At 43.1% G+C, this 13,058-nt stretch overlaps 1 protein-coding gene across 4 annotated transcripts in view; it reads left to right on the plus strand.

Annotated features, from left to right (window-relative positions):
* Positions 1–739: 739 nt before the first annotated feature.
* RERE (arginine-glutamic acid dipeptide repeats) overlaps positions 740–13,058 on the plus strand; it is a 419,070-nt gene continuing 406,751 nt past the window's right edge. For 3 of the 4 annotated variants that reach the window (XM_061185024.1, XM_061185027.1, XM_061185028.1), the window contains exon 1: positions 740–1,239. The gene's annotated coding sequence lies outside the window, so the exon portion shown is untranslated. The remainder of the gene's footprint in view (positions 1,240–13,058) is intronic. The other variant, XM_061185029.1, reaches the window with a different exon arrangement.

Here is a 13,058-nt window from a genome sequence, read left to right on the forward strand (position 1 = left end):
GGCACACAGGCTTAGCTGTTTCGCGGCATGTGGGATCTGCCTAGACCAGGGCTATAACCCACGTCCCCTTGCATTGGCAGGCGGATTCTTAACCACCGCGCCACCAGGGAAGCCCCTACCAATTTCTTTTTTCTCTTCTAATTAATCTTTTCCATAGACTTATTTTGAAGACGTTAATATGCATCAGAATTTCGACTCTTTGAGCGAATCGTTCGAACCCACTCCAGGTCCCCCCAGGGATATGAATCCGCGTCTTAAGTGGCTGAAAAGGCAAACCGTGACCCTGGTAATAACAGGAGCACTGGACTCCGGCCAATCCCGCCCCTGGGACCAGCCCGCTGCGCGCCGCGGCCCGGGACCCGCACAAAGACACGGCCGGCGGGGAGCCCAGCCCACCGCCAGGCCGCCTCCTGGAGCGCGCGCTCAAGCCTGGCCGCCGCGTAGCCAGAGCTCTACCGCTCCCCTCCTTCTTTTCTGCTCATTTTATTAGAAAGAGGAAAAAAAAAAAAAAAGAGAGAGCGAGAGCGAGATCGGGAGAGCGAGAGAGAGAGAGAGAGAGAGAGAGAGAAAGAGAGAGAGCGAGCGAGCTTGGTCTCAAAGAAGTCCTGCCCCTTCGCCCGCCCTCCGTCTCCCATTGGCCCGGCCTCCACATGCGTCACGCCGGGCCGCGCCAATGGCGAGGCGCGATACTGCGAGGTGGGCCGGGCCCGAGCGCGAAGTGGGCGGTGGGTCGGTATAGCAGCCCCGCCGCGGCTCGGCCACCATAGCCGAGGCGCCGCCGCTCCTACAGACGCTCGCGAGCCGCCCCCCGCGCTCCTAACCTGCTCTTCCTCCCGCACGCCCGAGACGCTCGCCCGGCTCGGGTCTCGCCCCCGCCTCCGCGCTTCTCTCCCCTCGCTCGCCTCCCACATTGTCTCTGCCTCGTTTTCTCTCCTACTTGAGGGGAAAAAAAAAATACACCATCATCCTCCGGGAGCCCCCTCGCCCTCAGTAAAACAAAACCAGACATGAGCCTGGGCTCCCGTTCCTGAAGGACTGGCCGAGCGCGGAGCCTGGTGGAGCCCGCACGAAAGGTCACGGGAGGGAAGCCCCCGCAGCCCCCGGCTCTGTCCCCGCGGCCGGCCCGCCCTCGGCCCGAGCCCGGCGGCCCCAGCCCCGCGGGCCTCCCGCCCCGTCCCCCCACTTTCCCAGGAGCCGGCCGAACACACCTCCGTTGATGGTGTAGCGCGTCCGGGGGAGGTAAGTCTCCAAGTTGCCCGCGCGCGGCGTCTGCCAGCTGTTGTGGCCCCTCGTCCTGGGCGCGGGCGTGGGGCGGGCCGAGGGCTCGGCATGGAAGCCCGGGTCCCGGGTGGGGGCCGCGCACGGCCGGGGCGGGCGGGAATAAAGGGCCGGGGGCCGCTTGGCCCTGTGCGGGCCAGGTAGCTGTCCCTCTCGCCCGCTGACCCCTGCTCTTTCTTTGCTGCTTAGTCCTGCTCTGGTTTGACTTGTCTGAGGTTAAACTGTTTCATGTGACTAAATCATGGGCTGAACTGGGGGGCGGGGAGGCGGGGAGGGAGGAAGTCCGGGACCGAAACTGTGAATTTCTTGAATGTTTGTGGATTTGGGGGTCTTGGGGGAGGACTTTTCTTAAAGTCTCATTTTCACATTAGGGGAAGATTCTCTCTTTGTGTTCGAAATCTCTAGTCCTTTGCTCTGTGTGGTTCTTGAATTTTAAAACCAAAAATTACTTGCGGCAGAAGAGGATTCTTACTATCATGTTTTAGTTCAGCTCTCTGAAGGAGAGTGGCTTTTATTTTTATTAGTATTATTATATTTTTTAAGGTTTTGGAAAGAAGAAAAAGTAGTTTTACGTAGATCGTGTGTTGGGAGGGAGAAAGTATTGCAGGTTTCCTTTGAAACTGGTTGCTTGAGAAGTTGTTGAAAGGAAAACAAAATGATTCATTGTTGAATTGTCATTTTTCTCTGCCTCTTTTCCAAGGTTTGCTTACAGTTTTTTCTGGATTACAGACTTCAAACATTGATATAAGCAAAATGTGTCCTTGAGAAAATGGGGCTTTAAATGTTTCAGTATGTGTTGCTATTTTAAGGTACATTTAGAAAGTAGTTTTGTATGAATCCTGAAATAGTTTTCTCCAAAGCAATTTTTTAAACACAAAAAAGATAACTAGTAAAAGGGTAACTCGGTGAATTGCACAACAAACATTTTAATGTAACACAAACTAACACGTCCTATGTTTAGATTTGAAACAGTTTCCATAATTGCTTTCCATTTAAAGAGACCTTTTTGTCTGGTGTACACTGCTTTCTGTAGTCTCAGTCTGTTGGGGGAGGGGAGAGAGGATGGATCTCTACAATAGTAAAATCATCTTTGGGTAGCGATTTCCTCTCCTCGATTTGCTTGCTGAGTTAATTCCACCGTAATTATGAACCAGTTTGGATTTCGATGGCCTAGGCTGGATGGGAAGCTGGCTTCCAGCTCTCCCTGCAGAGGCAGACACACACACACACACACACACACACACACACACACACGCACACACACGCGCGCACACACACACACACCCCCAGGCAGAGGGCTCATTGTTCTTCCATACACACATTCATTCTCTCCCATATTTGGGACTAGGTTTGCACAGACAAACACAGCTCACAGCTCTTTTTGGGAGAGGGGAGAGGAGATGGAGGAAGGGTGGGTGCTTTTCTTCTTCAGTTTTCTTTCACCCATCTTCTGTCTGGCCTTTTTTTGCAACCTTGTAAGAGGCAGAAGAGTACGTCGGAAACTAAAGGACACTCGAAAACATGTTCAGAGACTCCTCTTTTCCATCACCCTTTCTTGCCTTTGCAGCCCTGGTTTCTACTGCTCTTTCTTTTTTGTGCATGTAAAGATAAAATCCCTCATTATATGTCGTGGCCTTATAGTCAGCTTTCGTATTCCTCACTGCCCCTGACTTTGTTGGAGACAGTGATTTGTTTAGTTGACTGTTACTGTAGTGAATGTGACCGGGATCGTCTTTCCTAGGTAGTAGATTGTCTCAGTTAAGATAATAAAGATTGTATTTGAGGTTAATAGTTAGCAAAGTGTGTGTGTTTATGTTTTGACATATTGGTGGTGGTCTGAGGGTTTGATGAGGCAGGTATACTGGCTGTTGAGCTCTCTGTGTTTTGTTTTGTATTGTTTTAAAAATCGGGGTTATAAGAAAAGATCTGGTTTTCTGCTTTTGGGGCTAATGTAGAGGCTTCCTGGAACGCTGGGCCGGGAGTAGGCTGAGAAGAGTACACCTGGGTTAGACCCAGCTCTGGGCCAAGGATGCAGGTTGGTGTGAATATTGTGGGTTGCAGAGTAGCGCCTTCTACTGGTTAATTGCCTTGAAGGATCCAGATGAAGAGGATGGGGGAGGGGATTAACCTCTGAGGCCTAATGATTTTCTTTTGAACACAGTTGTAGTGCTTTCCTGCAAATGCCACTTCCCTGAGCTGCTAATACAGATGCTCTTTGACAGGCACGGCTGCATTGAGGCTTTTTACATTATTGGCTGTCTTGACATTAATTTGTTCTATCATTAGAAGTATTTATACATTGTGACTTCCAAGGACTCTCTGTCTTTTATGAGAAATACAGTTTGCCTTGAAATATTAAAAAAAGTAAGGGGGCTTATTTGTGTTCTTGGTGTCTGAAACTCTACATACTCTAGCAGTCTTTTTATTTATTTATTTGGCTGCGCCGGATCTTAGTTGTGGCATGCAGGATCTTTAGTTGTAGCATGTGGGATCTAGTTCCCTGACCAGGGATTGAACCCGGGCCCACAGCACTGGGAACTCGGGAGTCTTAGCCAGTGGACCACCAGGGAAGCCCCACACTAGCAGCCTTTAAAAAGTTTTCAGTATCATTAGTAAAAAGTCAAGTAGACCTACCCTATAGAAAAGAAAAATCCCAGCACTGGACCCAGAGGCTTTCCCCCAAGATTTAATGGGGGTGGGAGGGGTGGGGGATGGAGGGGTAGGAGAGGAGCTCACTGAAATCAGCAGTTTTGCATATGTAATAGTGCTGCACTGCAGTAGTGTTTCCAAGAGTCATATAAACAAATAAAATTAAGTCTGATAGGATAACTTGTTCTATGGATTAGAGTAAAAAAAAAAAAAATAATAAGAGTCAAGAGAAGATGCGAAATGAGTATGTACAGATTAACATAGAAGGCCAAATTCCTGCTCAAAGGCTTCTAAACCAAGGTGTAGTTTCAGAAATAATCTGCTTGATAAATACCTTGAAGAATTCTTACTATCACATGTCCTACCCATCTCAACTGTTTTAAATGTAATGAACTGTTAGAGAGGTTTGCAGTGGCAAGGGGGATTCAGTGTAGAATAAACATCTTCTGTTCCAGACTGGCTGCTCTTAGGAATGTGATTTCTGATTCACTTTGCTTTCAAAGCTTAGAGTGTAATCTCTAAAGCTGTGGATCTTTTACAATGAAATGTGAACAGGTCAAATGTATTATTTATTCAGCAAGAATAGAGTCAGGTAATTTCAATCCCGTATAGCCTCTGCCAATGTTTTGTTACAAGGTAACTAGAATAACTGAGAACCAGTTCACTACAAGAAGGTAACCCAAATCAAGAAATAAATGCACCAGTTACTTTTTCAACTTTGACTTAATGGTTAGTCATAAAGTTTTTAAAAAGTGAGACAAAAATCATTGTCAGGTCCTGCAGCAATTATATGTAATATTGAACAGAAATATGCCAGGTGCTGTAAACACACACACACGAATATGGCTTGTGCCCCCTTCTAAAAACCAGTGTATGTTGAATATTATTATGGATTTAGTAAGCACCCCTTGCTTTTAAAATTAGTTTTGACTCTAACATCTTGTTCAAATCTCAGTAATGAAAATTTACGTAGTAAAATAAGTTGTATATACCAAGTTCTTTGGGGAATTTTGTGCTCTTCTCCTTTTTTGGCAGCTTCTTTTGTAGTTGATTTAAAGGTTAAGATAGCAGAAAATTCAGGTGTTTGAGTCATTAGTGTAACACAGCTGTGAACCTCATTACACACACACCCACACCCACACATACACACACACATACACACACACGCACACACACCCACACACCCTGAAACAATACACTATTGTCTGAGATAATCAGTTTCTGATAATGTGCTCTAGTCCGTTGTAGGGTTTTTCAACAACCAGGAATTTCTCTTGAATCATTGTTAAGTGATTGTTAATAATTAATATCTTGGTAATTATTCCATATTTGTAGCTCTACTTGTCCTAAGTGTGATTTTGGTGAGCCTTTTGGCTTGTGCTTAGTTTCTTGTCTAAGAGAGTTCTAGTGTTTTTTAAATAATGAGGAGAAAATGGTTAAGATTGCTTAAGTCATTTTAGTGAACATTTGACCACAAATAACTCAAACATGCTGAAATACGAAATCTATTTACTAGATTGGATTTTGTTTGGAATTGTGATTTGTATAACTTGTTGGTTTGGCAAGCAATGCAAGAGGTAATATGTGTCTGTACATTAGGTAGCGAGGTCAATAGGACTGCTAATACTGTATGAGGTTTTTTGGTAAGGTGACCTGTTTGTGCCAGTGTAAAATTGTTGTTTTTATTTGGTAAAATTTGCCAGTATGTCAGCAACATACTTAACTGTGGACTATTTCTTTATGTGGTTACGTTACAAAATGATAAGATCTCTAATTCATAGATCACTTGGTATTTGAGGAATTCTTACAGCCTATTTGTCTTGGGCTTTTGCAACAGAAGTTGAAGCTATGGGTCATATCCTGATTTTAAACTAGTTATATACGTGTGATTTGTGAGGGTTTTGTACGAGGAACAGAAAGTCTTCCAAGTCATTCTCACATATTGGGAAAAAGTGGAACAGAAATTTAAACTTCGAGAGGCCTCACAGAAGCACCACAGGTTCAGACGGGTCTTGTGGATGCTAGAATGCTGTTAGGGGTATGGATGCTGCCCAGCTTTAGTGACCTGATTACCACGTTGCCTCCTCAGTGGGAAGAGTTTGTTGACCGTATACCCTAGTGCCAGGGCAGTGTATGGATGTCCAGACTGTGTGTAGCATAAGGACACGGCTCATAAGGGCACAGTGTTTGCGCTGTGGGCCTGGACTAACCTGAAGGAGAACTCGTGAGCAAGCATGACCGTGCAACATCTCTAGGCAGAGTGTTGGAGCAGCACGGGAGAGCCCCTCCTGCAGAGACCCATTCCAGCACCCATGGCCACAGCCACGCTCAGCAGAGACACCTACAGGTGTCCACTGGCTCCCAGAGGTCTGATTCCTGACCCCCTTACTTCTTTGCGGGGTGGGGAGCAGGAGGTGGGCAGAGTGGTGGTGGCACTTAATGTGTGTGGGGTGAATACAATTTAGGGGGAGTGTGAGCCAGCTGGAGTGTGGGCATGTGTCTGCATGTATGAATTTGGAGACGCTGCCTGGGAGGCTCTGGAAACCTCTCCCTCCCTGGGCAGAACCTGGCTACCCTGGGGAAGTATGTCCACGCTAGAACAGCTTGGCTTGATTCCTCACGGGGTGGGTAGACTCTGGCCACTGATTTAAAAACATATTTGATATATGAAAACATCACTCAGGTGAATTTAAACTAGATGCTCCTTATTAAAGGCAGAGCCTGTGTTCCTCCTGCCCATTCACTCCTCTTTCCCTTCCCTCTCCCTTCTTTCTGGGTGGGTCATTGAATGTGACTGAAGGGGCATCACCTGGGAGAGGTCCTGCTGTCTCTGGCAGGGCCATCACATAAGGTTGTTCAGGTTGAACAATAATATACTAACTTAAATTTTTTATTGACGAAAGGTGTTCTTTTCCTGCACAAGGCACTAAACAGCCAGAGCTTGCCCACCTAATCCTCTACTCTTCACTCAGCTGTTTAATCTCTGGTTTCTTCGTGTCTTTGTCCCTCTGCTTCCACTTCCACTAAGGACTCTTAATATATTTAATTAACATTTCCCAAGAAAGAAGATCTGATAGGTTGTTAGTTATCATCACTGTTGGTAAAGGGTTTGGGATCAGACCGCCTCTTAAGCTACCTGCCTACCTTCTAGATGGCGGGTTGCTCACACCAGCTCTCATGAGGTGCACATTAGGAGCTGAGGGGATGGAAGGCATTCTGAGCCATGGCCTATGGAAAGGGAATTTTTTTTCTTCTTTTCTATCCTATCACGTTTTTTCCATCTTCATTTTCCCTGACATCTGGTGCAGCTGTTGTTGCTTTTGATAGCTTATCTAAGTTTATTTTCCTTTAAGAAACTGTACATAATCATCAGTGGTAGTCAGCTCTCTTTTTTAGGTGAGATCATTTTATTACATTTGTCTTGTTTTATTTCCTATGAATCTCCTCATCTACTTGTCTACCTACCTGCTTACCCAATTTGGTGTTTCCCAAACTATATTCATGGCATACTAAAATGCTGCAGGTGTTTTAAGTGTCCTAAGGTCAAATAAATTTATAATGCATATTAGCACCCTAAAGCCTTAAAAACTTAGGACTATGGTATGTAGAGGGTTTTTGTTTGTTTTTCCCTTCCCCAAAGAATGCCTGTGATGTTTTAATGAGAACCACTATTCTGTAGAACAGTTTGAGAAACACATGTGAAGCTAATCCTTTCTTAATCAAGCGGCTTGTCCTTTTTTCCTTAATGATGAAGAAGTAAGTTCTGGGTGTTACTGTTATAATGCTTTGCTGCTCTGTACTGTTTTTCTTCAAGCAAGTTTTCCACTCTAGTCTTTCCAAGGGTACAACATAACTACTATTTCCACCTTATACATATGTCATTCTGGAGTTAACTTTTGATTGTTGCATCTGTTATCCCTCATTCCATCTTGTAATCAGGTCAAATCAATATTTTTCTTTTTTACCCTGCTCCAGTAGCTATATTCTTATTCAAGATATAATCACTTCATTTTTGGATAACTGCAGTCAATTGTATAAGCACTGGTCTTTTAACAAATAATAAACAAAAACAGGTACTTAACTATGCAGTTCACTGAAGTAAGCCTTATAGGCATGTAAAGATGAAGAGAGCAGCCTTCTAGAAATTTTCTCTATACTGGCCATTGGTGTACACTTAAGTTGTTAGAAGATAAAGATAAGTGTTTAAGGGGATAAACAACAAGGTTCTACTGTATAGCACAGGGAACTATATTCAGTATCCTGTGATAAGCCATAATCGAAAAGAATGTGAAAAAGAATATATATAAATGTATAATGGAATCACTTTGCTGTACAGCAGAAATTAACACAACATTGTAAATCAACCATACTTCAATAAAATTTAAAAAAAGATAAGTATTTTAGAGAGACAAAATATTCTGGGGTTGTATTAGTTATGTATTGCAGCATAACAAATTACCTCAAAACTTGGTGACAGCACAGTAAAATTTATTATCTCACAGTTTCTGTGGTCAGTAGTCTGGGAGTGGCCTAGTTGAGTGGTTCTGGCTCAGAGGTCTCTCCTGAGGTTGCAGTTAGGATGCAGCTGGAGCTGCCATCATCTGAAGGCTTGATCGGGGCTAGAGGCTCTGCTTCCAGGTGACTCACTCACCTGGCTGTGGGAAGAAAGGCCTCTGCAAGAAGCCTTGGTTGCTTGCCACATAGACCTTTCCATATGGTTACCTGTATGACCTCATTACATGGCATTTGGCTTCCCCCAGAATGAGAGGAGGGAGGGGAAAGAGAGAAAGCGAAGAGGAAGTTTTTTATGGCCTCGTCTCAGAATTCACACACTGTCACTTCCATCATATTCTATTAGTTAGAATCAAGTCACTAAGTCCAGCCCACAGGCAAAGAGAAGGGAATTAAGATGCAGCTCTTGAAGGGAGGAGTATCAAAGAATTTGTAGATTTTAAAACTACTACAGGGGGGGCTTCCCTGGTGGCGCAGTGGTTAAGAATACGCCTGCCAATGCAGGGGACACGGGTTTGAGCCCTGGTCTGGGAAGATCCCACATGCCGCGGAGCAACTAAGCCTGTGCGCCACAACTACTGAAGCCCGCACACCACAAATACTGAAGCCCTTGTGCCTAGAGCCTGTGCTCCACAACAAGAGAAGCCACCGCAATGAGAAGCCCATGCACTGCACCGAAGAGTAGCCCCCGCTCACCGCAACTAGAGAAAGCCCACATGCAGCAACGAAGACACAATGTGGCCAAAAATAAATAAATAAAATAAATAGATTAAAAAAAAAAAGCTATCACAGGGATTCAAAGGAGAGAGATATAGAAGATTAAAAAAAGCTTTTCCCTTTGATTAGTTATCTTCAAGCAGTGCTTTACTTTAACTAGCAGGTAGTTGCTGGTTCTAAGAGGAGAGGGATGTGACCATAACCTCACATTATTCATCTTCTCCCTCTGCCTTTGTTGAGATATCATTTATTTCCTACCTTCTTTCTGTTGTTCTTCCATCAGTTTTCATCTATTTCAGTTAAAACTGTGCTTAGGACACACTGCCTTAAGTTGTTTTGGTTTGGCTACTCATATTTCCTAGCAATTAAGTACCTTCAGTTCTTTAACCTTTCCACTCATTTTATCACTTCATATCTTGTATTAATGTTTATTCTTTGCGTTTATATCTTATTGTTAATCATGTTCTTTCCATTAGATTGTAAACCCCTTGAAAGCAGAAAGCTTTCCTGTAATTATACCAGTATGTATGCTCACATGTAGAATGGGATGTATTCTAAAAGACACATTTCATTGTGTCTTAAGATGCCATCAGTAGTAAGATGCACCATATTTTATGTACCACTAAGAAATAAAATGCTGCCAATTAAACTATGTAAGACCTGTCCCAGTTCTCATGACTTAAAAATGTAAAACATCGTACACCTTAGAATCATTGAAATTTGGCCATCTATTCAGGCCATCTTTCTTTTCACAACTGTGTATTCCTTGGAGGTCATTTCTGAAGGTAGATCTTAGAGCAGATTATTCCCTCCCGTTGAAACAGTGTTGTGGGTGGTGTCCCGTCTAACGTGCTACGTCCAACAGTGCATTGAAAGCAGGTGCTACCATAACCCATCGTCGTTGTAGTTCTAGTTCCCAGAGTAGGTATACCTATTACATATTTTGATTTATAATGTACTGTGTTTTATATGTATATAATACAAAAATACCAGCTTACTGCATCATCAGTTTGACTTAAAATGTCAAATTTATTTTAAATATTGGTGTTCCTCATGGTTCTGTCTTTTAACTCCTCCCTCAGCGCTGTCTTCCAGAGTGACCTCATTCCACCTAGTGCTTCCAACCTGCAAGTTTATAAATACAGCCCTGATCTCTCTTCTGAGGTCTGGACCCATGTTGCCCTCTGTCTCCTCAGATGTCTTCTGGGCACTGAGCCTCAAAATTTACCAATCTGTATTTGTCCACCCATAACTATTATACTATTGTAGCAAAGTAGTTAAGAGCTGTAGACTCAATTCCCAGCTTTCTGCTTATTAACTCTGACTTTAGGCAAGTTACTTACCTTTCTGTGGCTCAGTTTCCTCATCTGCAATGTAGGGGTAATAATAGTACTCATAAATTTGTTGTGAGGACCAGTGTAATTAATACACATAAAGTGCTTAAAATGTCTCTGGTAAATAATAAGTGCTCAATGTTAGCCTAATTTTAAAAATTATTCCTGTTATCATTGTCATCCATAGATCTAGCTTTCCACTATGTTCCGTTTCTTTATCTGCAACACTCAACAACTACGAGATATGTAGGAGCAATGGGTCAACTCTAGAGGGTTCAAATAAGTTCTAAGTCAGCAACATAAAGTTTTTACTATTCCTTGAATATAGGAAATGCTACAGAACACTACATGATTAAATATAAAGTGAATGACATAGATCAGAAAGTATTGGTGAGGTTTGGGGTGTTAATGAATAATCAGATGTCATAACTTAGCTGTCCCTCTTCCTTGTGATGTTCCTAAAGGAGATTTATGTAAGTAGAATAATGGCAAGTGGGAAATTCAAAGTATTATTTTATTATTAATTGGGCTTTTGGCCAAAATACCAATACAGAGCTGTCTAGTAAACTGGGTTGGGGTGTGTATTGCTTAAACTTAAAGCCTAGGCAAGGGACCTCCCTTCCTCCTAAATCTCACCGACTTACTCCTCTGGCTGGCCACTTTACCAAAGACCCAAACGTTAGTCTTCTAGAGCGTGTGTGAGAGAAACGAGCAAGAGCAAGACAGCCATCCCTTGAGTATATATGTGTGTAACTTTTAATCTGTAATTAATATTCGAACTTATAAACAAGTCCAGTCAGCGTTTTGAACTGTGACCCCATCAGATTAATATTCCCTCCTCTTAGAGAGGTTCAAGAAGGTAGGATATGGAGAGAGAGAGGCGCGTCTTGTTGGTCCACCTTCAGCTCTCTAGTGAGCTTGGTTTAATGGCCTGTGAGAAATAACCAAAAACGGTTGGCTATCGGTCTAGCAGCCCTACATTCTGACTTTTTTTAGGTCCGCCCCTGGGGCCTGGGGGGAGGTGCAAAGTATTTTTCAAATTTAAGGATAAGGTTACTCTTTGAGATGAAATTAACGAGAAATGTCATGTGATAAATAAGATTTGCCATTTGGAAAAGTGGCCCACCATTAATGATAGCTACTGTGGCATTTCGGTAATGTGCTGACTTTAATTTTGGTAACGGGAGTGTAATCTTTGAGGAATATGATTATATATGATTATGTTAACAGAGCAGAACTGAAGCCTAATCATATTATGCTCAGTCTAAAACAAGATTATGACGACAGATGGGGGATGATTAACTTGGAGGCTAGAAAAGAGGCACCTGGAGTGTTGCCTTCAGATTTTGCAACCTCAGGTACATTGTTCAGGTAAACTCCAGGAGGGCAGAGCTCAGTGTTCCTTGCATCTAGCATGTGAGGAACACCGTAGGTGTTCACTCACTTGTTGAATGACTGAATGAATAATTTTATTGTGTAATATTATTGATGTTGATGATAAAGGAGATTTGGCTTAATCTCTTAGCCCCAAGACATATTCAGGAAGCTGATTTTTGGACAAATTCTTGATAATGACATTTAAAAAAAAATAAATTTATTTATTTTTGGCTGTGTTGGGTCTTCGTTGCTGTGCGCGAGCTTTCTCTAGTTGTGGCGAGCGGGGGCTACTCTTTGTAGTGGTGCACAGGCTTCTCATCGCGGTGGCTTCTCTTGTTGCGGAGCACGGGCTCTAGGTGTGCGGGCTTCAGTAGTTGTGGCTCGTGGGCTCCAGAGCACAGGCTCAGTAGTTGTGGTGCACGGGCTTAGTGGCTCCGCAGCATGTGGGATCTTCCCAGACCAGGGCTCGAACCCGTATCCCCTGCATTGGCAGGCAGATTCTTAACCACTGCGTCACCAGGGAAGCCCAAACATTTAATTCTTATCATTTATAAATTAGAAAACTGTGCAGACATCTTGTCGCTATTAATATGATATTGAGAAATGCTTTTATAAACAGTTTATTAATATTCTTTAAGATATTTAGCTTTATAAAACATCTACATTTTTTTTTAGTATTTTATCTGTAATGGCTTAGCACCTTTTTCATAGCTTAGTGGGAATTTTAGAGTCTTTATGGAATCCTTAAGCAGTTTTTACATTATGAAAAAACTCTAATAACTTGGTTTATAGGTATGCTTGAAACAGTCTATAAGTTTCTTGATAACGAACAATGACTTTTCTTCTCACAGCTAGGGAGAAATTTAGTTTTGTACGTCGTAGGACACAGTTTCTCTTTCCATCTGTTGGTTGTCGTATTTTCTTTGCCACAGCATACATGTACACAGTGTGCAGTTGTGTAATTGACATACCAGTTACTTCTGTCAACTTAGACCCAAAGTTATGAATGTGTTATAAAGTTATAGTGTCCAAGAACTTCTTAAAACCCTGTATTAAGAAATTGATCATAGTGATTGCCCTTTAAGGAGGCATAGTAGGGCACTGGGGAGGGGGATGGAGAGAGAAGGGAGCCTTACCTTTTCATACTCCTACTGTTTGTCATGTGTAAATATTACGTAAATACATAAGAAA

Source organism: Eubalaena glacialis, chromosome 3, assembly GCF_028564815.1.
Source record: "Eubalaena glacialis isolate mEubGla1 chromosome 3, mEubGla1.1.hap2.+ XY, whole genome shotgun sequence".
NCBI lineage: Eukaryota > Metazoa > Chordata > Mammalia > Artiodactyla > Balaenidae > Eubalaena > Eubalaena glacialis.